The following is a 24,063-nucleotide window of genomic DNA, read 5'->3' as shown; positions in this document are numbered from 1 at the left end:
GCTTTTTAATGGGAAACAGGGCAGGGGAGTTGGTCGGATTACAAATCTCAAAAATCAAAACTTCTCAGCAAACGTTCGCATCCAGGGTGTTGAGTTAACGCCGCGGTCCTGGGCCCGCACACAAATAAACAAACCTGAAAATATTCCCATGTACTTCCAAAAGTATTTCCAATAATACATTACACTTTAATGTTGCCTATTCAAGCTCACAAAAAGACTTTTTGTTCTTCCAACGCTTCTCATCTAACAGACCAACCCTGCGATACACTTTTCTCCTGATCTGTCCATGTCGTCCTGAGATAGACTTTTAAATGTATATCTTTCGCATTCATCGTGGCACTCGTTGGCAAGGAGTGCCTTGTAGCCCTGTTTCAGACCATCTTAATGAAGCTGACCAAGTCGGGCAGAAGTAAATTAACTTGGCTTATTAATTATTGATATGAGGCAGAATGAATGCCCTTAAAGCAGTGGGTGCTAATCACATAGGCAGGTGAAAATTGAAAAGAATTCAGATTTATAATGCTGACCCTCTCAGACAGTAATAAGGCGCTTGATAATTGTTCAGCCAGGTTTGCAGGGGAGAGGCGGTTACAGACGCATTGGGGATTGACCCATCTGGACACCGAAGGGCTGCGGCTCTTCTATTCTATTTATTGATGTAAACAAGAAGACTGGGACCAATTGGACCACATCAACTACTAGACCAAAATGTATATATGCACACACATACTGAACTACATCAATGACTAAAATCTCAGGGAGCCCTGTCCATTTCTTAACCCCTTAAATCACATATTTTAGTTTTATCTCTAAAACACCCTGAATACACTATGTAAATAAATTACATGTGTAAATAAACTGCTCTATGCTCAAAATCATCCTTTCAATTAGAGATAAACGGACCAAGTACCTGGTACTCCCACAAACAAGCTGAGGCTTGTTTAGCAAGCTTCTCCCCCTTTCTGTCTCTTTTACGGTCTCATTTGTTCTTCTCCTTTTTTTCCATTGTGTTCCATAAAAGAGGGTGATAATGGCTATTATGCATGCACTGTCATTCCGTACTAAATTTTCATAATTATAAAGGAAGGGCGTAAATTTGCGAATGCGTGGCATCTCTAAAAGTAATCATGAGAATGCGCCGGGGGGCTATTTTAATGTATGCGAAACTAGTGACCCACAATAAAGACGTGAAGCTGCAACGAATGCAAAGTAATGCACACGTGCCCAAATCCACGTCTGAAGAGGGCCAGCTAAAATTAACACCCAATTAATTTCGGAATTGACAAACAAATGAAACCCATAAATCTAGTTTCTCATTAAATTTCACCATGGAATAATTCAAAAGCAGCAATATCACGATAAAAAAAAAAAAAAAAAAAGGATGAAAGAAAATGCCTGTTATCCATCACAAATATCAAATAGATGGAGGGGAAAAAATAATCTAGTGGAAGGGCATTAATAATGTCAACGGCTTTATGAATTAAGCTATTGTTTTACTGTATCATCATTATGATTCCAGCTTTGAGTTTCGACCCATTTTGATGACAAAAGTGCAATTCTTTGCTTGTGATTTTCTGTCTTGAATTTGGTACAAAAAAGGCATGCAACATAAACACGAATAACAGACAAGCGAGAGTTGACAAGAAACAGATGTGTTTGTTTACAGCGTTTATGGTGGCTTTAAATAAAAAGAAAACAAAGACTTAAGGCAAAAACTTCAAAATAATGGAAATTCCCAGAGATTAAGCCCCCACCACCAGGCACCTACCAAACAACCTCCATCATCAGATGTCTGCGCCTTTTCCCCACAAAACGCTTGCTTGCTAAACACAACAAGTGTTTGGAACAAACAACAGATAATACAACAAGGTCAGAATTTGCGTATGTTGACGTTTTGTTCGGTTCATCTGATATTGCGAGCACACACACACTAAATCATGTGCGCACCACACCTGGCCTACATAAAAGCATGAGCAGATACAGAAAAATCAAAAGCTTTCTCCCTTATTTATTATTTCCCAGGATTTGACAGCGAGTGTGTTTATGGCGAGAGTTTGTTTGTGTGTGCCGTGCACCAGGCCGGAAAGCAGACTCCATCAACGTTAAAAAGATGCTGTCATTCCGGTAAGTTATGAAAGCCCACCTGCTCTTACAAGTCTTTGCTCTCACACCACCCCTGTTTACACAAGCGCTCAACAAAAGCACAACATTCTTACGCTTCAGATAAGTAGTCACAATAAGGTCGACAAAACCCCATGATCACACTTGTTTAGGTTCAACGTTGTTGCTTGTCTAGACAACACAATAATCTGTTCGACTGAAAAGGTGTGAGAGCATCTTGAGGTTTATCTTTTCTCAAGGATTCATGATGAGTAATGCAGACGGTCGTATTTTGGCTATGGGTAGTATGAACAAAATTATGACCTAATATTACAGTACAGTGTGTGACATTTTTATATAACGCTAAACGTTTATATGGCAATATAGTTGTGCATGAAATTCAACCCCAAAATTATTTATATATTACAACACCATGCAGCATTGTTTGGAACTTGGACACAAACCAAAAGGTAAAATTATTCGGTTACACTTTATTTTAAGGTGTCATTGTTACAGTGTAATTATATATTTAAGTACTGAGTATTAATTGTTAACAACAAGAACTTACTATACGGTTAGGGTAGGATTAGGGTTTGGTTGAGGGTTAGTTGCATGTTTATGCATAATTTACTGTTATTACTATGGTAAGTACATGTAACAAGGGCACTGTAAAATAAAGCGTTACCAATTATTCATATATGAATGTAGAAATTCTGGCCGATATTGATAAGCTGATAATTATTTTCATTGTATGGTGAATAATCAATAAATGGACAATATTTAAATTCTACACTATTTGGTCAAAACAAACAAAAAACAAAACAATATATATACACTGTATATACAGTACATATACAAACTTTTTTGCTCATCAGCCACTGTGGATAGTGGTTTTCCAAAGCTACTAGCCACTCAGCATTTTCACTGGCCACAATTTTGACATTGATACCATAGGGAAAAACTGCCATATAGATATTTTTAATATTATCTCATAATTTGGCAGCCGGTATATTAGGCTGCTGTCACTTTAAGACCTGGCGCACAGACCCATTATACGGTTTTATATAGCCAATATACTTGGCTTTATGTGCGCACACTTTGGGTGTGAGCACAAAATCTGCAGGAATGAGTAAAATTATGCGCAATATGCGCAATCCCACGCTGAAATTCAAACCCTGTAACATCAACAATATTAATCCGGACCAAATGAAACTTGCGTGAGGAAGAGCTGGTATTGTGTATCCTGTGGAAGAGTTTCAGATATTTCAGTATCGATATGCATCGAAAAATCAATATTTTTGACACTACACATTACTTCAGATGCCTTTTTAAAAGACCACAATTGAAAAATGTACAGTATATTATATAAAATTCACACACACACACTCTTGTACATCTATCTTTATGAGGACATTCATTGACACAATGCAATCTCTAGCCGCTTACCCTAACCTTACCCATCACAACTAAGTGCCTAACCCGAACCCTTACCCTAAACCTACCCTTAACCTAATTATAACCTTATCCCTAAAACCAAGTCTTGACCCTCAAACAGGCCTTTAAAGGGGTCTCAGAAAGTGAGGACCGGCCAAAATGTCCTCACTTTACTCTCTTTGTCCTCTTTGACCCAATGGTCTAAAACAGGGGTTTTCAAAAATCTAAGACAGTGGGCCTCCCTTTTGACACAATTTACCCAATGGCGCCCCCTCCCAAAAAACCCCAAAAACTTAGCAATGTCAAACTCTTAACTCCTCACTTTTATCATTGTTTGTGTTAACATGAAAAGTGCAGTTAGGCCTCGTTTACACCCTCAGTGAAATGTGACCCAATTCCGATTTTTCGCTCAAATGCGACACAGATCGGATGTGTTCTATCACAGTGTAAACAGGAAAAAAAACGCGTGCATTCGGATATTTCGAGATCGGTTTCAGGCCTCATTCATGTGTGGAAATAAATCAGATATAAATCAGATATGTGCCAATGCGACTGTCATGTAAACAGGCAGATCGGATTTTCTGAGGCATTAGGCTACGTCTCCGCGGTTTAATGACGAGAGCAACCCCATTAAACGCGTGAATCGCGCATCTGCAAAGGGACGGATGACCCGACGAAACGTTGTGCCGTAGTAGGAGAGGAATGTGGACACACGTTGACAACATATCAAAGGTTGGCTTGCTCATCCTAAAATTTTGGACCCACTGCTCCTCGTTAAAGCCAATATTTAAACACAATATGCTCCCACCAGCCTGAGATCTCTCTCGCACACAACAACTGAAGCATATGCGCAGGCTGCAATGGCGGCACTTTTCGTAACTCCTCCGCCTCAAAATCATGGTGATGTTTGGCGAACTTTGCATATATCGCAGATCTAGTATCAAGCATATTTCGCATTCGTCCATCTGTGCAAGAGAATTTAACCCTTTAAGCATGCGTGATGTTTCAGATAGTATGGCAAGTGTAAACGCATGAATCGGAAATGGGTCACAGTTAAAAGAACGTGTAAACGGACGGACCAACAAAAAAAAAAAATCGGATAAAGGTAACAAATCAGAATTGGGCATCAAGACCTGCAGTGTATTTTCAGAATAATAACAATTTAACTTTTTACATTTATTAATTTAAACTAATTATTAGGCTATCATTTTTACCACTCTCTGCACCTCCCCTGGCATGCTCTGGCGCCCCCCTGGGGAGGCGCACCCCACACTTTGAAAACCCCTGGTCTAAAACTCAAACTGGTCCTCACAAAGATAGTTGTACAAGTACACACACACACACAAAATAAATCCCAGGGGTACATTTAAAAATCTTATTTAAAAAAGTAAAATAATACGTTTTATAAATAAGTTTACTTAGGACTGTGATCAAGCCTCCTCAAAAGTCTGTCTATCACTATCTATGCTAGATATCAAGCATTGTGTTAGCTTCGGTTTGGGTCTTCCATCTCAAGGCGCAACTTTGCATCATTCACACGTGTTGGCACAATCAGGGCTAGCAACTCGCCCTCGTGGAAAAGAATTGCTCGTCACCCTCTCAAAGAGGAAATGACAGCAGCAATGACATTCTGCCAAAAGTAGATCTCACAGCGAGACCAAACAGCCCCTCTAATCTCAGCGGGCCTCTCCAGGCCAGAAACGTATCTCGACACCACTGTGGCAGCAATCTGAGAACAAAACCCCACCACGTTTGGACAGACGGGTTTCGTCTTTTCTTTTGTGCTTTCTTCAGTTTGCTTCCAGACCTTGTAGGGCTAATGCCGGTCCGGCAGCTCCTACAAACAAAGCTCGCTATTTGTTTAATAACTGATTGCTGCCATGACTACGGTAAACAAGGGGGAGAACAGGGCCTTTTTTTTCTGTTTATGAACAAACACATCTTCTCGCAAAGAGCAATTTAACATTAACCAGGTGGAATGATCAACAGATCCCATAGGTTACACAGAGGGCGAGCCGAAATGTAAACATTCTTTAGAGAAAGAGAGAGAATGGAAGGCGGCGGGCAAGCATGTATGGATAGCAAGGTCAATGCAAATGCAGCCCGTCTTGAATAAACAAACTCAAGACAAACAAACAGTCGTTCTCCTGACATTTAAAGAAGCATTAGGATGAGTGGGCTACAGCTGCTAACGGTCAACGTGAATGTGAACTAGATAGGGGCGGGAATGCGTCACTCAACAGGACCTCACGTTCCTCCTATACGTCCGGCTTCGGTCTGCGGAACAAACAGACACGCTGCATCATCCTTATTGCCTCCACGAAAACAGCACAAGGAACTTGTAAAACCAGTTAAACATTACCAGTCAATTACTCAGTAACTAGTGCTCGGAACATATCAATTATGGCTGTGGGTTCTTGTCTATACTCTATTTACAATGCGTCAAGTTTAATTGTACTGTTAACATTCACAATGGTATTGACTAAGTCAGTACAAAACAAGTATTTGATAGGTGGTGAAGGCATAAACAACTATTCTCTTAAAGGGATAGTTCAACTAAAAATGACTTGCCCTCAAGTCAATCCAAATGCTTGGCTTCAGAAGAACTGGAATATACCAGTGGAGTCATATGGATAATTAGTATGGTGCTTTTGTCCTTTTGGGGAATTTGACTGCAAAAATCTCTTTCCTTGAAAACAGAAGCTTGGATATGCTTCATTATATCTACCGGAAGAGGTGCACAATCAATACTTTTATTCAGCAAGGATGCATTAAACTGAAACTCAGGCTAAACTGACAGTAAAGACTTTTACATTGATGCAAAAACATTTACAATTTACATTTATGCATTTGGCAGATGCTTTTATCCAAAGCGACTTACATTGCATTTCAAGGTACACATTTACTTTCTTATCAGTTCAGTTCAAAACATCTTTTGAACTTTCTATTCATCAAATAATCCTGGAAAAAAAAAATGGTTTCCACAATAATATTAAACAGCACATCTGCTTTCAACATTGATAATAATAAGAAATGTTACTTGAGTACCAAATCTGCATATTATAATGATTTCTGAAGGATCATGTTCAGTGATGTTGATGATGATGATGATGTTCATCATAAAAGTTCAGCTTTGCCATCACAGGAATAAACTATTATTGTAGCACAGTTTGTGTAATATGACTTAAGCCATGAAATTGTGTAAATGAATGATATGCCTGATGAAGGTCGTGAGACCGAAACGTTGCTAAAAAAAATTTGATATTCATTTGCAAGTACTGCTAGTGTGCGGAAGTTCCTTGAGTGTAACTGAAAAAAGCACCCCCAGAAAACACCTCAGACCCCAAAGGGTTAAAATATATTAAAGTTAGAGTTAGTTTTTCAAGCACCAAGATGGTCAGTAGAGTGTTCTTCTAGAGTGTATTGAAGTATTGAAGAAGTCCTTTTCACTTTCAGAAACAGTTGCTTTTTCAACTTGCTGTCTTCTCAGTCCAACCGCTCTCACATTCATTTCATTTACCACTCCAAATCGATTTATCCCTACTCTGAAGAGCTGCAAAAACGAGTGATACAGGGGTCTAAACATATATTTATTACACATTGAGAGAAACGTAATAAGATCCCTGCGCGTGAAATCCAGATTGAAACATATCACCAGACCATCACCGCAAGCCGGTGCCGGTGCTCCTTAATGCTGCGCACAATGATTCAAACAAATATGAACCCATTATCACACTACAAGCTTGAGAAATGAACAAGAAATGAACAATCAGGATGCCGTCAACCGGAAGACAACTCCAGCGGAGAGGCTAAATAGATGTATAATTTCAAGACGTACACAAAACAGTTTGTCTCCTCAATGAATTTACGACAAAGTCTGCGCTGCGTTTAAGGCCCTGCTGTGCCAAGACTATGATGGAACGCACAAAAGTAAGGCAGGCCACGGTATTTTTAGCGAAACAGCCAACAGAGACCAAAGTAAATAAGAAGAAGTCTAATGAGTTTTAATGCAGCCGCTACCAGGATAGAAAGACCAATTTTGGGATGTGGAACTACAGTCATGAGCGGTTTACGACAAACTCCTGAGCGACTCTCCTTCAAGCGACATTGAAGGATTGGTTCACAGACAGCTTGGGATGATTAGCACGGCAGCGAAGAGTCAGTAACCATGAGCCGGGTCTCAACCGTAAGCATGTGAGGCATCGAGCCGTGGGGAAGGAGGCCTTCACTCAAAAGGCCCCACAGCACAACGGACAAATTACAACTGTCAAACACCCGCACGCACTCGGCAAAGAAAACAAGGCATTCAATCTCCCGCGTCCTCTGGGACTGGCCAAAGTGCATATTGTTTTAATATTATTTAAAAGTGTGTCATATATTTTTAATCATTGTTACTTGAAATTCGTGCAACGAGCACTCCCATGGGTGGAGCGAACGCGGACTTTTGCGCAGAGGAAATGTGTCAACCGCGTATTTGTGGGACGGGGAGTTTAGCCTCCACGAACTTTGTCTAATTAATATTTCCAGTCTAAACCATGAGAGGGCCTGTATTATTAGAAACATTATCTTGGGGGTAAATTACCCAGTTGCACTGCCATAGTGTCAATTGGCAGTAATGGAAAAAGGCAACAACATAACTACAGTCAAGCAGAGGAACCTGAATACTCGCTACCTAATTTGCAGGCCCAGTAGCATGTGAACATTGCTTGCTAAAAAAATATAGCAAATTTAATCATCATTTAAATGCTTGAAAAAGTTTATTGAAATGATATAAAATGTATTAACAAGTAAATTAAATATATACTTTTGACTAAACAAACATGAATTCATTTCCATCACATTTCGAACAATGCATCGTGTTTGGCAGCATTCTGTAATGGATATGAATCATTACTATGAATTGAAAAAACACCCAAATAATTAATATATTCACAATTTTTGCATAATTTGCCAAAATTAAAAGTTTATAAGATAGTTTACTGTGACCTTATTGTTAAAAAACACACACTCAAACAAGGGAGAAAGAAAGCAAAAAGTTCATTCAAGATAAGCAAGTTCTACGCAGAACTGGTCAACTTTTGCAGTTTGTTACGTTTTTTACATGAGAAATTATTATCAAACGATCTAATAACAACCATAATTACCCTCTGATTTGTCAATACATGACAAGAAAATGTTAACACAATCACTCTATAAACACTTTTTCTGATTCATACTGTGTTGATTACAGAATACACAATAGGCATAAATCATGCTGATCGATTAGTCGTTTGGCTTTATCGGGTATAAACATGCTGTATAATATCAGCAATTTTCAGTGCTTGCATGCACAAAACCTAATTTCTGCACGAAAACATTTGGCGTCACAGCTTACGTCTTGTGATCAAAAGCAAAAACCATAGGGGAACCCCGAAAGACTACTTTGCAGCATTCAGGAATCACATGACCTCTCTATATTTTTATACAACTAAGATTCTTCACCACAGACATCAAACCACAACATCGTTTGGTATACTTTCCATCCTGCATACTTAGGCAATATCGAGAAAGGGATATTGCACAGCTGTGAGGTGCCGGTGCAGAAATTAAAGACTTGTGCTCAAAAGTGAAACATCTTTCTGAACGTTTACTAGAAAATGAGCGGACATATAGGCATCCATTCTGCCATATTGGTGTCATGCACCTCTTCCTATAGAGGTTTGTGTATTAAGATAAAACATATTAATACATTATACTGAAAGGGTTAAAAAGAAAGGGTTGAGTCCCCTGTCTTCCATTAAGCAGTTAAACCAAAGGTAAAGGGCATGCTGGGGGTAAACGGCAAAAGACCTCGCGTGAAACCGATGAGCGCTTTAATGGAATCGGCTTTTTAACAACTCTTTTTTTGTGTTAAATACAGTCCGTGTCAGGGAGATGCGTCCCACCCATAAAGCAAGCGCAATGACAACGTACAGTGGGCACTAACGCAAGGACATAGTTCATCATGCCATTTTCTGCAATTCCCAGCTGATTAGGGTCATTATGTTGGAACCCTGATTTATGCTGTCATTTCCTCTCACCCTATCCTGCATCAATGAATCTTAATGAATTGGTAAATAAGGGTGAGGATTACACTCTGCGACAGCGAAACATTCCTCACCCTCCACGCCACCAGATTTATGGAGCCAATTAGGGACTAACGGAGAAAATTGGCTGGCAGGAAAATAATATTCTTTATGGTACAAAATGGAAAAGCATTCGCGCTGAAGGGCAATTGTATTGTCAGCATTAAGTCCATAAAATATCCCCTCCACCCAGTGAAAGAAAGAAAGAAAGAGAGAGAGAGAGAGAGAGAGAGAGAGAGAGAGAGAGAGAGAGAGAGAGAGAGAGACAGACTTTCGGGCAATCTTTCTTAAATTACAAAAAGGAAGTGCATTCAGAATTATTCAGAATGATAAGCATTTTACTATTTTTTTGTTCGTTTCCCAACAAGGCTATATATATATATATATATATATATATATATATATATATATACATACACACACACACATATAAATTTGTATATATATAAAATAACAGAAAAAATGTATACATAAATAACAGAAAAAATCAATTATGAGAATTAAGACGGTGACATTGTAGGATTTACTGCGAGTGCATTAAGGAGCTGTCAACATAAACGTGATAGGGTAAAAAGGGATTTAATAAACACGTGCACCTTGCTCATCCCATGACCATGAATCATGCACCGGCACACAAATCGCCCTTTAAACCAGTCTTCTCCATGATCAAAACAACGGCGCCTGCCGCAAAACGGCTAACCTTCGGTTCTTCAATATATTTTTTTCCTCTTTTCTTTTCTGAGGTGACAAAAAGTGGAAATACAAAAAGACAGCCAGGAGAAAAGAATATCAGGGGGGTGCAAGTATCTACGAAAAAAGCCCGAAGTGAGACCCACCTCTTCCTATTAATGGCAGCATCTTAGAGGCACACTCAGTGTGCTAACGAGCCCCTTTATGTATTACATATTGTGACTAGACTCGGAGCGCAACAGCGGCTCTCCACATCAAACAAGCAAAGGCCTGTTATTAGATGGAGGGCTGGGAGAGAGGCTGTGTGAAAAGAAGTGGAAAATTAAAGTTGAAGCCAAGCAGGAAAGGCTTTAATTTACTGGCATGTACAGTATGCAAATGAGATTACTCTCTGCTTAACTGCATCATTTATGTCCATAATAACGGCATCATCATTACGGGACTCAAATTAAATTACAGCGTAATTAGCATATCAAAGTGACTGGTTAAAGTTTAAAACAAATACCCAATTTTCGCTAATGAAAAGCTGTAATCGGCGCTCATGTAACTTGGAGTGAAAACAGCCTAAACAAATATGTGTTTTCGGTGGTGGTGGGGGGGAGGGCAGGAAGATGGTGAGAGGGTTCTTGTCTCGCTCAAATGTATGAGGGAGGGTCTTACAGAGGCTGGATGTGTCTCACCTGGCGTACTTCACACCCTCAACTTCCATTTCCTAGAGACGGTCTGATCAAAGGTTCCATTTCCTACACTTGCCACTTCGGAGCTCATCAATAAAATACAAAATCACTTCACTGCTGATTCGATGGGTGGAAAAAAGTGAAAGTAATACGTGAGACAGATGGGGGAGGGATGACATCTGAGGGCTTATAAACTTGCATTTGAAAGGGGAAGGAAAACACCTCCACTTTCCAGTCGAATTATCATGAATAATGACATTTAACTATTGCCGTCTACCAAAAGCAACTGCACCAAAAATGACAGCATTGCAACCCAAATCATCCCACAAAAACCATCAAACCCGGACTCGACGGATCATTCGTTCCCACTGTTTTTGATCCGCAGCTTTAAGACTTTCATGTCACCACATTATTGATCTCATTCCGAATTTATGACGCACTTCTCTGTTCCCAGAGCAAAATCTGAGGTCTTAACTCTCAGACATAAGTCAATCTCTCCTCACCAACCCGCCAGGACTTCATCTCAATTGACTTAGCCAAACCGCACCAACAAACGAATCAGAGCCTGTGCACATTACTCTTGAAATTTTAAAGAAGTGCTGTTTTATTTTATTCATTGAGGAATCCATTATAGACTGTATTCCTAAGAAGTATGTAAATGACGTGCCTTTCAAGGTAGAGTCGGGGCAGAATCCTCTCCATCAACTAATGACACCGCTCATTACATGCAGAACAGAGCGGAATGAAAGTGCTCCTGTCTGTGGCAGTGTCTTCCCTGTGTAAATCCCTATGAAATGCTAATATCTCACTTCTAATTAAAGGATACTAAGTCCAAATGTACCTACGTGCCAGTCACATAAATTTTATTAATGTTTTTTTTTGTCGCTACAACCATGTCTAGGCTTCATTCCATTAATTCATATTTAATACCACTGCTGCTCAAGCATTCTTCTCTTTTTTTGCCTTTAGTTCTTTCTTTTCTTTTTTTTTGAACACTTGTGGAAAAGATTACAAACAGATGCTCATTGTGAGCAGAAGCATCATTATGGGGTTGTGAAACTATATTTTTTTGCAGGTGCATGAGCGCCTGGCCACACAGACGTTTGCACAAACAGACTCATGTGCATATAAGGTAATCAGAAAAAAACAACAACACTGAGTTAACCGGTATGGCCTCTCTGAGCCTGTACACGTCTACTGTATTGACACATGTCTGCATGTAAACATGTTTACAAAAAATGTGCAGCCATTCTACGAATTCGACCTTGAAGTCTGCAAACAACGGCCACACAAAGTTCATTAAGAGGAGGTTAAAAACAATGCCGTTCCCTTTTGCCTCAAAGACAGAGCTGGCTTTTTACACTGCTTTTTCTAAAACACAAAACGCAGGGAAAATTGATCACTTGGGTATCATCGTTGAATTAAAAAGCCTACCTAATGGTGAGTATGAAATACGGCCTAATTAGGGCTTTGGTTTTATAGCGCCTGTTAACGTAGTTATCACTTACAACATTGTAATGTCAAAATCAATACGGATTACTTATGTCCTATCCGCCTCCATTCAGTGAGGTGACAATAGTGTATCTGTCTGTGCACTTATTAGGCAGGATTGAGCCAGACAGCGTTTGGGAAAAAAGATCTAAAAATGAATCTATGTGGCCCCATTCATTACTCACACAACCAAACCTAATCAAAGAAATTTATTCCAGCCTGAAAGTAGCAAAAACACTTGACAGCAAAATATAGTCACTGATTTACTACTGTCTGTAGTGTCTAAGAGATGACAGACAGATAAGACGGATTGATCGACAGAACAATAGAACGATAGATAGGACGATCGATTTTTAGACAGATAGATGGATATATAGAACGAACGGCAAAACGATCGACAGAACGATAGATGGATAGAAATAGACGAAAAAAGAGAAAGACAGACAGAACGATAGATAGAATAATCAACAGAACGATAGAACGATCGACACATAGATAGAACGATCGACAGAATGATAGATGGATGAAAAACAGACAGAACAATCGATAGATAGATGAAAAAAAAGAGAAAGACAGACAGAACGATAGACAGAACGATCAACAGACTGATAGAACAATCGACAGATAGAACGATAGAACGATCGACAGAACGATAGATAGATGGATGAAAAACAGACAGAACGATCGATAGATAGATGAAAAAAGAAGGACAGACAGAACACTAGATAGAACGATCAACAGAAAGATAGAACGAACGACAGATGGATAGGACGAACGACAAATAGATAGAACGATCGACAGATAGACATTTAAAAAAAATTTAAAGCTCATTTGCAAACTGATATGAAACTGAAATAAAAATGTTATAGATAAAAAAAAGTGCACATTTCAATGTCCAAACCTAAAGGTAAAGAAAAAAAGTAAAAGTTGAAAAAACACCCCAAAATTGTAATCTCCATTTAAATCCATGTTATGACAATATGCCCATAGATAAGGTGAGCCTGCACTGAAGCTCTGCTTGATTCAGATATAAGGTTACAGTGGATGACCTTCAACATTCCTCAATGTCCCAGAATGCCATTCATCTACAGCTGCAGATAAGGCTGAGCAAATATCATGAGCATGAGGATTTTAGGATTGAGGCGAGGCCGGCCACATCCTTAACCTACAAGGAAGAGGGCGAAAAGAGATCTAGCCTTTAAGCGCCATTTCCTGAAGGATCTGCTGTAAAAACACACATAAAAAAAGAAGCCATATCCATGTCCTGTCATTTGTCTTGGCATTAGCGTTTTTCATGGTCCCTTTGATGAAGGCTCATCTGACTAATCACATAAGCCATGTGTTCTGAACATCTTCATTAAATCGACAGGATTCTTAAACACGTTACAGACATGAGCAGAATAAAGGTCCTAAAGTTACTCACCAATCAGAGAAGAAGATAAAAGAGCTTGATTGGTCATATAGCGCTTGAAGAGTCTCATGTATGAGGGCGCAGCAGTGACAGGAGGGACACAACCTGTGACTACACTAATCTGTTCTGAAACACACCAACCCTTATCCCCTGCTGATATATACCTAAACAAGACAAACACAGACAACCAGTGAACAGGCAACCACAACAAACAAAAGACTGAAAGACTGAAAGAGAGAGAGAGAGAGCGAGAGAGAGAGAGATACAAGACGAAAGAACAGAGATATATATACTAATGAATTTACAAAAAAAAAAAATAATTCATCCAAAAACTAAAGATAGAAATAAATAAATAAATAAATAAATAAATTTAAAATAAATCAATAAAATTGATTATGATTATAAATTTGACCATTTATATATAATAAAAAATGGTCTAAAGCAATTTTAGACCATTTCTATAAATGACCAAATTTAGAATCATATATTTTCAGGACAATTAAGAAAATCTTTCCAGTCTCCATTTCCTTTAAATAATAATAAAAAAAATAATAATAAAATAAAATAAAATAAAATAAAATAAAATAAAATAAAATAAAATAAAATAAAATAAAATAAAATAAAATAAAATAATGATTATAAATTTGGCCATTTATAATAATATTTTCAGGAAAATTAAGAAAATCTAAATTTTCCATTTTCTTCCCAACTATCATAAAAAAAAAGAAGAAAAAAAAAGATTTTTTAAATAATTTTTATAAATGATCAAATTTATAATCATATTTTTAATGACAATTAAGATCACAATTTCACAAATTATCACAATTTTCTTAATTGTCAGAAAATATGATTATAAATTTGGTAATTTATAAAAATGGTCTAAAATTGTTCAACCAAATTTCTAATCATCATTTTATTTTACATTTATATTTATATATACACTCACCTAAAGGATTATTAGGAACACCTGTTAAATTTCTCATTAATGCAATTATCTAATCAACCAATCACATGGCAGTTGCTTCAATGCATTTAGGGGTGTGGTCCTGGTCAAGACAATCTCCTGAACTCCAAACTGAATGTCAGAATGGGAAAGAAAGGTGATTTAAGCAATTTTGAGCGTGGCATGGTTGTTGGTGCCAGACGGGCCGGTCTGAGTATTTCACAATCTGCTCAGTTACTGGGATTTTCAGGCACAACCATTTCTAGGGTTTACAAAGAATGGTGTGAAAAGGGAAAAACATCCAGTATGCGGCAGTCCTGTGGGCGAAAATGCCTTGTTGATGCTAGAGGTCAGAGGAGAATGGGCCGACTGATTCAAGCTGATAGAAGAGCAACTTTGACTGAAATAACCACTCGTTACAACCGAGGTATGCAGCAAAGCATTTGTGAAGCCACAACACGCACAACCTTGAGGCGGATGGGCTACAACAGCAGAAGACCCCACCGGGTACCACTCATCTCCACTACAAATAGGAAAAAGAGGCTACAATTTGCACGAGCTCACCAAAATTGGACAGTTGAAGACTGGAAAAATGTTGCCTGGTCTGATGAGTCTCGATTTCTGTTGAGACATTCAGATGGTAGAGTCAGAATTTGGCGTAAACAGAATGAGAACATGGATCCATCATGCCTTGTTACCACTGTGCAGGCTGGTGGTGGTGGTGTAATGGTGTGGGGGATGTTTTCTTGGCACACTTTAGGCCCCTTAGTGCCAATTGGGCATCGTTTAAATGTCACGGCCTACCTGAGCATTGTTTCTGACCATGTCCATCCCTTTATGACCACCATGTACCCATCCTCTGATGGCTACTTCCAGCAGGATAATGCACCATGTCACAAAGCTCGAATCATTTCAAATTGGTTTCTTGAACATGACAATGAGTTCACTGTACTAAAATTGCCCCCACAGTCACCAGATCTCAACCCAATAGAGCATCTTTGGGATGTGGTGGAACGGGAGCTTCGTGCCCTGGATGTGCATCCCACAAATCTCCATCAACTGAAAGATGCTATCCTATCAATATGGGCCAACATTTCTAAAGAATGCTTTCAGCACCTTGTTGAATCAATGCCACGTAGAATTAAGGCAGTTCTGAAGGCGAAAGGGGGTCAAACACAGTATTAGTATGGTGTTCCTAATAATCCTTTAGGTGAGTGTATATATATATATATTTATATTTTGTCATGACAATTAAGAAAATTGTTACAGTATTGTTTCCATTTTCTTCCCAATTATCATTATACCAACAAAAAAAAAAAAATCTGAAATATTTATTAAGATTCATCCTACACACATTTGTGTCCGCAAGTAGCAAATTATGACTGTTATGTCAACTAAAGGCTATTGGCTATTTTGATATGTCCTGCCCCAACTTCCTGTTCTAATAGGAAACCGGCAAACAAACCGTTGTTAAGCAAACTAGTGAGGAAAAGATGAAATATGAATGGCTGTGAACAGGGAAAAAGAGAACCCAGAACCCAGATAATTAAAAAGCCTAATTATCATTAGCGATCATAAGGTTGAATAATGTAATAATGAGAGGGCAAGGCCTGTGAGATATGTTTCTTGTTGTCTAAGTGTCAGTTTAAAGGCCCCTACCCTGGGCCGGGCCCCTGGCCTTCCTTCTGCACTGTTTTAACAGAGATGAAACCATATTAGGATGTGTATGCTAAAGTAAACAATAACATAGTTGCAATGAGATGGAAATTTTTCAGCTAATGGTGTTTGTCATTCCTGTTTTCAATCCTGGACTTAAGCTCTTTGCTTCTTTCTCTTTTTTTCCACGTCTTCTTTCTTTTTTCCCTCCCTCCCCCGAGCTTGGGAGGACTGTGTTTATGAATAACAACTAAAGCGGCCAGTCCTCGACCTGCTGCAAAACACACAGTAAACAGATCTGCTTTTAACGTGCCTGGTCACTTTTTTTTTCCTTTTTTTCTTTTTTTTGATAATGTTGAATTAGCTTTCAGTCTACAGGGAAGACGACTTCAACCAGAGAAGTGACAAGTAAAATGCATGCCAGTTTGTAATTTAGTCTTTTAGCCCAAAAAATTACATATTACAGCCCAAGTGCAAAGAGAGCAATTTAAAAAGTGATAACTTCCCCATAAAAAAGACATGTTTCATTCAAAGCAAAGCAAAGCATTCAAAGACTTTTAAAAAAAAAACAAAGGCCCCTTTCATAACCACAAACTGTTCGCAGGCCTCTAATATATTGCATTTTATACTTTATACCCAACAGTTTATTATTGTAGTCTAGTATTATTTCCATATTTGATTATATGAACAGTCGTTCTTCCTTTACAACTTTTTTGATTTTCAGTTTACTATTTTGAATCAAATGAATCAATGGATTTTTAATAATTTCTGAAATGTTCAGCAGACACCCAGAAAATTTGACCCCAGTTTGAAAAATGCTAACTTACAAACCATAAAAATAGTACAAAAGTAGGGCCTTTGCATAAATCACCAACCAAAGTGATACCACTGATATATGCCATTGTGAAATCAGTTAATGACTTTCCCTTACAAAGGAAAATGCATTACAGTAATTGCAATAACAATATTTTCGCAATTCAATTTGGTGCCGAAAGTGGCAAAGAAATCACACGTTTCACCTTTAACAAAGTCCAAAGTCAAACTCTTATTTCAGTTTAAAAGCCACAACAAAACTTCAGCTAACCAGTGTAGGCGTATCTCCTTTCCTACCCACAGCACAAATACACCCTTCTTTCTTTGTCTCTGATACACACACACACACACACACACACCTTTCAAATGCAAGCTGTTTATTTACTTAATGTTAAAGCTATTCCATTAAGCATCCAGGCCCAGGTGCTTCATCCCTAAAAGGGATTTTGCTTCCTCAAATAAATACAGCAGCGAGACACTGCCAAAATGATATTGACCATGAATATAGCAAATGTCAGATAGAAAACAATAAACATCAACCTGTGTAAGTCATTAAGGACATATACTTTCAATTGTCATGATGATTTATGAACTTGATCTGGTGTATTTTTAAGGAAGGCACGCTAAGACTAAGCCCATAGTTAGTCTTGCTTATATAGAGAGCATGCTTATATATAGAGTAAGCCCATTCGCTGCTTATGTTCAACAATGTGCTAATGATTTCACTTTCGTCTTACCAAAATGAGTTCAACCATGTGGTGTATTTGCATTGCTAGTACTTTGGAAGAACAGACCAACCTTACTTAAGCAATAAAAGAAGCAAATGCATACATTTCATGTTGAAAGAACCACCTAAAAATCAGTATTTCATTCAATTTGACCCATTTAAAATACGGTCATCTCCTTTCAGCTGGATGAAGAAATTGAAAAGTGATGCAAAAAAAGAAAGAAAGGAAAAACAGCGAATGTCTTCAGATGAAAAGAAGACAAACTGAGCTTTGTGATATACGTGACAAACACTCTCGCACACACTCCTCACGGAGCGTTTTTGTGGACAGATTTCCTTTCATCTCTCTGAAGACAACTCCTCTGACAGAAGCAGAGACTGCTGCCAGCCTGACTGCCATCACTTCCATTCAGTACAAAGATCCTGTCACGAAGACTCGCTCCGACGCAGTGGCAGACCAACTATATCAAAGCCTTTCCACCTCTAAGAGAGCAGAATTCATTAAGTTATCAATACCATGAAAAACATAATGGATTTGTAATTGTGATTTTCTATATGCATTCAGAGAAGTACACTTTCATCAAGTAAAAAAAAAAAAAAAAAAAAAAAAAAACACGTGACTTTTTTTAAGGCACGGAAAGGAAAGGTAGCCAGTTTTAAATGCATCAAAAAATTGAAATGTCAATTTGGATCTGTTCCACCTCTGTTTTGACCTCGACTGTTTCCAAAAATCTAATTGATACAACATCATCATTTTGTTATTCAATTTATATTCAAGTTATAAACGGTACAAATACACAAAAAAGGTATGTTTTGGACACCATGGTAATACTGCTATATATAATTGTGTTAATCATCCATACAATTTTGACATCTGACACTTCCACAGTACTTCATTGTAAGAAAATGCTGACAATTTCATAATTAACAGAAAACAAAGCTAGTGCTAATTCTCTAGTTCAAGATGTTACCGCTCTAAAAACTTTTTATTACAGCATATTAAAATCCTCTCTGGAGTTATGCACACGGGCGCATAAACAACTGTGTGACTAGCGTAAGCATTTAACTTTCTCGTTAGCAATCTCCCCCGTGTGGCGCTTTAGCCATGCTGGCTTGTTTATTATGTTCATAGCTTTGGCAGAAAAAGAGATTTAAGTGAACTCCTACAAATCGGAAGCACTTGTAAATGCATAGAAACACACTCAGCTGTAGAAACAGGGGAATTAGGGGCTTACCAAATGCTAATGCTAATACAAAGCAATTTTCAACCTGATGCTGATACACAGAATTACTTTTTTTTTTTGTAGTAAGCAATAAAATGTACTCGGAAGAGCTATTACATGGACCCTAATCCACCTCTGCGCCCTAACATGCATCAATATACAACTTTTCATTTGGTGTTACCTCAGAATTTCCATCTTTGTGGTTGCCGTAAAACGAGAGGATGAGGCAAATAAAGTAAATAATCAAGTGTATGATCTTCAGAGGCATTCCAATTTAGCCCTTGGCAGGCGCCACACAGCATGCAAATATTATATTTTCCCCTGCTGTTTAGCTCTCTGAAAAAGTACTCAGGGTTTAAGTGGATATACACTTACTTTAACTTACGTAAGAGTGGTTGAGTGGGGATAAGATTATACCAGGCATCCATACAAAAGTAAACAGGCATTTCTGTTGGAAAGTGAACTGAATCGAATGTATAAGCAAGTCATTTTGCGTTATACCAAAGTGCATGATAAATTAAAAAGTTTGAAAGTGTGTGAAATTATCAAAATCATGTAATACTTCAGCATCATTATCATTATAATCTGCACCTCAAACTGTTTTTTTAAACACTGACATATGCAAATCCTGTGCAAAAACGTTTAGTATGATGAGGTTTATCTTGGCTGGCCAGTTGCTAAAAGGGAGAGAAAAAAGGGAGATAGACCTACACCCTTCCCAGAAATCCAATGGTATGGCCAAACCCTACAGTACACCCATCAGTTTACCCAAAAATTAAAATTCTGTCATTAATTACTCACCCTCATGTCGTTCCAAACTCGAAAAAATTTAGTTCATCTTTGTAACGCAACTGAAGAGATTTTTGTCCCTCCACTGACAGCTACTCATCTACCACTTTGATGCTTCATAAATTCATAACGAGATCGTAAAACTTAATCCATATGAATTGAGAGGTTTAGTCCAAATTTTCTGAAGAGACACAATCGCTTTATTTGATGTAAGATTGAATTTAGGCTTTTATTCACATATAAATTAAAATATAAAATATAAAATATAAATTCAAATTCTAAATTCAATCTGTTCATCATATAAAGCGATTGAGTCTCTTCAGAAAAGTAGGACTAAACCACTCAATTCATATGGATTAGCTTTACGATCTCTTTATGAACTTTTTGAAGCATCAAACTAGTAGTTGCGTAGGCTGATGACAATTTGATGACTAACTGATGACAATTTTTCATTATTTTTGGGTGAACTAACAATTTAAGAAAACTCACTGGGTGGGTGGTTAAATAAATAAATAAATAAATAAATAAATAAATAAATAAATATTTATTACTAATATTCCTGTTTTCCAAATATCTAAAATATCTAATCTTGTTGAAGCCAATAGCATTGTGGGCAGCACTTTAAAAAACAAACAAAAAAACAATAAAACCAGGGATGTAATGGATATCAAAAGCAAGACAACTTTTTCTTTGGTAATGTTGGGCATTTAGTTTAAGCAAAAAATGTTTTGTCAGACTTATAACTGAAAAAATTTGCCAATGAAATTTTCACTGAAAACAAATCTTATTATGTTTTATATAAGTCTGCCTGTAATGCAAATTATATGTACATTTGTTTTAAGAATATTTATATATTTTTGCTGAAAAACTAGACAAAGATACTGATTACAATAAGATTTACAGTGTTTGTAGTGTGTAATGACAAGAGGGAGATCAACAGTAGCTTTTTAAGAAGCTCTATGGTGAGAAAAATAGAAAGAACAACATGCAAAACAACAAAATAGAAATCAATCACATAGTGAACAAGGTTTGTGTATTTGGGTGTGTGTGAATGTAGCATGTAAGCATGAGCTCATGGGAAAGGATGGGAAGTCCCTTCCTTGTCCACCATACTGTCAGAGAACACAGACACACAAACACAGTCCTTCTCATACCCTGCGCCTTAATACTGTACATGGGGTGTTCATGTACAGTACTACATCACTTCTATGGTTTGCTCTGGTCTCCATGTCAGCTGATTAGGGCTGTTCCATTCTGAATCAGACAGGTTGGGAAACCTATTCAGAAATCAATCATCGTTTTCAAATACAATTTTTCCTTGTCGTAGTACCTGGATAACTCAAAAAGTCCTATTAATTACTGACAATGACCATTTAAAATGTGTTGACTCAGCAAGTTAGCCAAATCATGTCTCAAAATGACCTGTGCAGTAGGGCAAATAAACCGTCCTGTTTAGCGGTAAACTTTGACAAAAATAAACAACCTCTTTTTCTCTCAACCTTGAGAAAAGTATACAAAGACAAGAGCAGCAACAAATCAAATTGTTGTTTTATTTATACAGCGCTTTTCTCTGCACTCAAAGCGCTTTACATAGAAGGGGAGAATCTCCTCAACCACCACCAATGTGCAGCATCCACCTGGATGATGCGACGGCAGCCATATTGAGCCAGAACGCACACCACACACCAGCTTATTGGTGGAGAGGTGAAGCCAATCAGTTTATATGGGTATTATTAGGAGGCTATGATGATGGACAGAGGCCAATGGGCACATTTTTCCAGAATGCCGGGGTTATACCCCTAGTCTTTTTTCGAAGGACATCCTGGGATTTTTAATGACCACAGGGAGTCAGGACCTCGGTTTAATGTCTCAAACGAAGGATGGTGCTCTTTGACAGTATAGTGTCCCCATCACTATACTGGGGTGTTAGGACCCACACAGACCACAGGGTGAGCGCCCCCTACTGGCCTCACTAACACCTCTTCCAGCGGCAAACTAGTTTCCCCAGGAGGTCTCCCATCCAGGTACTAACCAGGATCAACCCTACTTAGCTTCAGAGGGCAACCAGTCTTGGGCTACAGGGTGACATGGCTGCTGACAAAAATATATAGAATACTAGATAAAGAAACTATATAGAATACTAGCACTAGTCCTGCCCTTTCTAGTCTGTCAACAAGCACAAACACACACACTCGGCTCCAATGGAGTCTAATAATGAATCACTTGTTTACCTTCTCCAAGGACTTGCTTATTTGCGTCCGTCTTCAGTTCCAGCGCTGCGTTTAACCTCCCTGCCCTGCAGAGACAACAAACACACAGAAAAAGCTGTAGCTGTAAAATTACTGCTGCTGTCACAAACCATCAGTCATCTCTGTGCATACGAAATTACATTAAAGTAAGCTATTTTAGAGTTGTGATGTTGCAGATAAACCAACGAGAACTCAACAGTGGACATACAGAAGCACATCATCTACTTGGCAAAACTTGAGAGAAGCACTTATATCCGCAGCATTACTAAACCATAAGCTACAATATGGAAGTGAGTGATTTATCATCCTTATCAAACCATAAAGGGTTAAACTTTACCTTTATATCAAGCAAAAGTTGCATTCAGGGCTTGACATTAACACCGACCAACCCGCCAAATGCGGGTGGATTTCAGCAGTGGCGTGTAACTCAGTCACTTGCCACTTTGGCAGGTTGAAATACATATATAATATATACATTTTTCACTTATAATCTTTTAAAAAGGCATCTGAAATAATAAACTAAGTGCAATGCACTGTTGTCAAAAATATAGATTTTTCAATACACATCGATACTGAAATATCTGAAACACTTCCAAAACTCATTTTCCGCAGAATAGATCCACGATACCAGCTGCGCTATCTCTCTCTCTCATCTCTCCGACAGCAAGTTTACACACAAACCCGCCTCTTCTTACTCACTCGTTCCATTTGCTCCGGAATGAATGTTGTTGGTGTTACAGAGCTTGAATTTTGGCGTGCGACTGCGCGTATTGCGCATAATTTTACTCATTCCTGCAGACTTTGTGCTCACACCCAAAGTGTGCGCACATAGAGAGGCCTCTCAGTACTAAATTGAGTTCTTTTTTGCTGCTTATTGCGCTTTAACAGTCAAATACACACAAAATTATTTCAAAATGCCGGTCTTAAAGAGCATTCCCAAAAATTTCTAAATTGTGGCCAGTGAAAATGCTGAGAGGCTAGTAACTTTAAAAACTACTAAGTAACTGTGTTCAACTAGTAACTGTGATGGCAAATCTGAATTTGTAACAGCCAATTACTACAGTCTTAAGTGTCACATGATTATTCTAAATCATTCTAATATGCTGATTTAATGCTCAAGAAACATTTCTTATTATTATCAAAAATATAATAAGTCATGTTAACAGTTAAGTGATTCTTAATATTTTGTGGAAACACATATACACATACATACATGCGTACATACATACACTTTTTTTCAGGATTCTTTGAGCATTAATGTGAAAAAGAAACTTTTGTAACATTAGAAAATGGCACTTTGTTCAACTGATTGCATCAATGCTGAATACAAGTATTATCATTTTTTAAGAAAATCTTACTGACCCCCAACTTCTGAATGGTGGCGTGCATTTGTAACACCCTGGAACACCAAGTACATACCATAGTATATAATTATGGTAACAAATCAGTACCATAGTATACTGTATATCACAGCACTACTCCATTAAATTAAATATTGTACCATCAACAAAAAAGTAAAAAAAAATATATATTTTGGACATATTTTGGTGCCAGTTTCAAAGGATCATAGTATTACCATCACTGTATGGCTTTTTATAAGGCAACCAAAAGCCAAAAAGGCAAAAGGTTCATAAGCTCGCATTTACAGTCTGGACTCAAAAATACACTCTAAGAGCATATTCTCATACTTCACTACTGAGAAAGATACTGTAGGCCAACATGCCTCGGGCATTTGAATAAAAGCATGAAAGCTTAG

The 24,063-nt window shown here is 37.9% G+C and overlaps 1 protein-coding gene across 9 annotated transcripts in view; it reads right to left on the bottom strand.

Annotated features, from left to right (window-relative positions):
* The window catches only part of foxp1b (forkhead box P1b), a 196,968-nt gene that overhangs the window by 104,591 nt on the left and 68,314 nt on the right, over positions 1 to 24,063 (bottom strand). For 7 of the 9 annotated variants that reach the window (XM_084129443.1, XM_084129454.1, XM_084129453.1 and 4 more), the window contains one exon: positions 22,290 to 22,354. The exons of 1 other annotated variant lie outside the window; for it this stretch is intronic. The gene's annotated coding sequence lies outside the window, so the exon portion shown is untranslated. Of the gene's footprint in view, positions 1 to 13,919; positions 14,060 to 22,289; positions 22,355 to 24,063 lie in introns of those variants that run through there. One more of the 9 variants, XM_084129451.1, reaches the window with a different exon arrangement.

Source organism: Abramis brama (genome assembly GCF_963993115.1).
Source record: "Abramis brama genome assembly, chromosome: 11".
NCBI classification, from domain to species: Eukaryota; Metazoa; Chordata; class Actinopteri; order Cypriniformes; family Leuciscidae; genus Abramis; species Abramis brama.
The sequence above is the reverse complement of the archived record's forward strand: the minus strand, read 5'-3'. Positions and strand labels throughout refer to the sequence as shown.